The following is a 3,623-nucleotide window of genomic DNA, read 5'->3' as shown; positions in this document are numbered from 1 at the left end:
AGCCGCGGGGCGCGGCCCCCCCAGAGCCCGCGCCCCCTCCATGCCCCACCGCCGCTCCGCTCCGCCGGGCGCACGGCCTCCGCAGGCTCTGAGCATCTTCCCCCGCTGCCCAGCCCCTCAAATACTCCAGCCGCCGAGCCTCCCGCAGCGACTCATGCGCAGACGAGCGGCTGCGAGGCACAGGCTCAGCCAGGGATCGCGGCGACGCGCTGATCCACTCCCGGATCGCAGGCGAGAGCAGCAGGAAGCCAAACTTTCCGCTAGTGTGCAGCTCAGGAAGACCAGACCTGGAGATGAGTGCTTTGATCCCTGCGCTGTGCTCAGGGACACACTGAGCGCACTGGCTGTATCTGGCACTCCTGAAACCTGTTCAAAACCTGGTGTCTGTGTCCTTTGGCAGCCTTGCCCCCCTTACATCTGAGGGATTGCTTGCCCTTTTCCCCCTTCAATGCTTGCTATGATTGCCCTCTGGGCATTCACACCCGCACCTGCTGGCCAGCAGTGAGGGATGGTTCTTGGTTAGAGGCTCCACTTTGAATGCTTGGACTCACCAGCTGGTTGAACAAGTACACACATTAGGGTGATGCTGGCACACTCTGTGGTAATCTGTAGTCTCTCTTTTTACCATTTCCCAGTCACACCAATAACATGACAGTGTGGTGATCAGAAAGGTTTTTTCTGTTATCATATTCTGGCAAAAGCTGAAAAGACAGACAAGAAAGACAACAGAAATTCCCCCCCTGCAGCTGTCAGAAATGTGGATCAAGTGGCTAATTCCCAAAGATGTGAATCTTTGTCTTAGATTAAAAAAAAAAAAAAAAAAAAAAAAAAAAAAAAAAAAAAAAAAAAAAAAAAAAAAAAAGACCAAAACAAACAAAAAAAAAACAGAGAGAGAAAAAAGAGAGTAAGTTTTGGTGCATCAAAACACTGGTACAGAAAAAAAGCTGCCATGTCTAATCACTGTCACATTTTACAGTTGATCGGCAGAACTGACACAAAGAAAAAGAAGAAGAAAAGGTGGATTTCCTACCATCCAAAATTACTATTAATATCCTAAGGAAATGCTGTATTGTATATATTGTGCCTACAGTGTAACCTTGTCACGCAAGTGTGACCACTGTGTGAATAACTGTACATAAAACTGCTTGAAAGAGCCTGAAAGCAATGTAGGTTTTGTTGGGTTTTTTTCCCACAAGAGTAGTTAAAGTTTTGGATCAGTCCCTAATTGAAAAGCTTGCTATGGTAAATTACATGTCTTAAGGAAAGAGCAAAGCAACAAGACATGAGATGCATTATTTGGAAGCAAACAAGTACAGTACTATTCCTCAGAATGGAAAGAAAATGAATGCTTTCTTTGATCAGAAAGCTGTCATTTCCAAAGTTAAAAAAGTGCAGATACATTTTATAGGGCTTATGCTTGACGAACAAAAATCCTGTATCTGTGTAAGCATTTGAGGGAAAAGAAATCTATGAAAGCATGACAATACCAGTTTTCTCAGAGTTCAGTTGTTGCACTTCTATCATCAAAGAGCCAACACTGGGAAGGGTTGGGAAGAAATGAACCATCATGGGGAACCTGGCTGGATCCTTACAGAACAAAGGTTCTGTAATTACTCCCTCTCTCACAGCAGCAATTCTTACAGTTCCTACTGGTCAGGAGCCATATGTGATCTACCTTTCATTTAACAGCATCACAAGGTTATGGAGCCTTTATGTTAGCCAGCTTGGAATAGGGGCTGAGTAGTGGTGTCAGGTGGGGTAAATGCTATTTTATATCATCTCAGAGACAACCTAGAGGTGCTGTTCCCTTACTGGGATAGCTACCTGAAAAGCTGTTTCCTCTTGGATCCAGACAAAGGACAACTTCTGTCTCTTTCTTTCTCTCTGTCTTCTACACATACATGTATACAAACATAATTTCTCTCATACGGCTTTTTCAAATGGAGAATGAATTTTTTCTCAAAACTGATGCAGAAAGAATACATTGATATAAGACAAGAAAATAAAAAAGGTGTCAAAAAGGTGGGAGAAAAGTTATTCTGATTTTTTCACATGTACATGTGAGTTCCATAGTACTCTGCAACTATAGTCTGGGATCAAAGAGCCCTGTAGAGATGACTTTGTTGGATTTCTCCTTTTGCTTTCAGTGGAACTGTGTTAATGTGATGAGTTAAACATGCACATAGCTTCCTGTGGGATGTGAGTCCTCTGCTGACCCTTTCCCATTTTCAGGCAGCAACCCCTAACACTTCATACCAGACACCTTCCAGTCTCACCTGCAGCTTCTGAGGCTGGAAACAGCCAGAAGGCTCAGACTTGCTGTGCTGGGCTTGCAAATGTGGGCAGGGCCTCCTTAGCCCCCAGAAATACATTTACTCCTGCTACCTTTTCACATATAAGCAGACATATGTATGACATATTACGTAATTTCAAATGTTCACAGCAGTCATATTAAACACATACATTTTCCCAATCAAGATCTTACAGAATCTGTCAAGGCTACTGTCTTGGTGGAAACTGGGGACTGTAGAGACTGCTGTAATACAATTAAGAAAAGGAAAAATAGAGATGTTCTTGCCAATAATTATCCCTTAATAAACATAGACTACTTAGTTAACACAGATTAGGTAAGTGCCTGACACTTTAACAGCTGCATCATTCATTAAATCTACACAGTCATCTGTTCTAAATATTGACCACAACTTATTTGATTTAATGGTGAATGGACTGTACTTTTTTGAAAAGAATGGGGTAAGATTCAAATTCCTTTTTTAGTTTCACTCCAGGAGAGATGTGTCATGCAAATTTCAGTGTACATCACAACTGCACATAATCAGGTCTAATCAATTTATTCTGCAATGGCTAGGAACACATTCATTTTGGTTCTAATTTTAAGAAAGCACCGTGAAAGAAGGAAACCTCAAACAAATTATATCAATTAATTCGCAAGTACAGAGAAAAGCAACCCTTTTCCCCTGATCCTCTTATGACAGGTGAAGAGAGGGAAATTAAATTATATTAACCAATATGGGGGGAAATGACTCATGGAACTGATGTTACACAAAAGCTTTTCACTTCTAGGGCACTTACTATAATGTGACCCATTTCAAAAGTGAGTAAGACTGGTTAATACCCATGAGAATTTTCAATATGTCCTGTAAATAGGTCTGGTACTGATAGATCCTGACAAGCACAGAGAAATATCATCTTACTTCCACAGTGACTGCAGGTGTGTTTTTGTTTTCACGTTTCATTTAGCTAATGAAGCTTTAGTGAAGTCAGAGTCCTTCAAATCTCTTATTATTCTTTTGTTCTTTTTTTTTTTTTTTTCCTCTTTCTTTTCAGAGGACTATTTTATTAGGATTTGAACTATAGAGTCTTTGAGCAAGCAGGGCTACTACACAAATATAGCTTTTATTCTTTCTGGAACAATAAGACAAATAAAGGAGCAGATAGTACTATTGTGACAAGTGACATCCTGTTAGTTTCTAAAGAAAAGATGTGAAGCCTGACTCATCAGTCTAATACAATTCTGAAAGACTGTTCCTGTGGCAGAATTCCAGTGGGCACATTTACCACCTGTGGAATAACTTTGTCCTAAAGATCTTCCTAAAATGGAACAA

This window comes from Parus major, chromosome 4 (assembly GCF_001522545.3).
Source record: "Parus major isolate Abel chromosome 4, Parus_major1.1, whole genome shotgun sequence".
NCBI lineage: Eukaryota > Metazoa > Chordata > Aves > Passeriformes > Paridae > Parus > Parus major.
Note: the sequence above shows the minus strand (reverse complement) of the source record.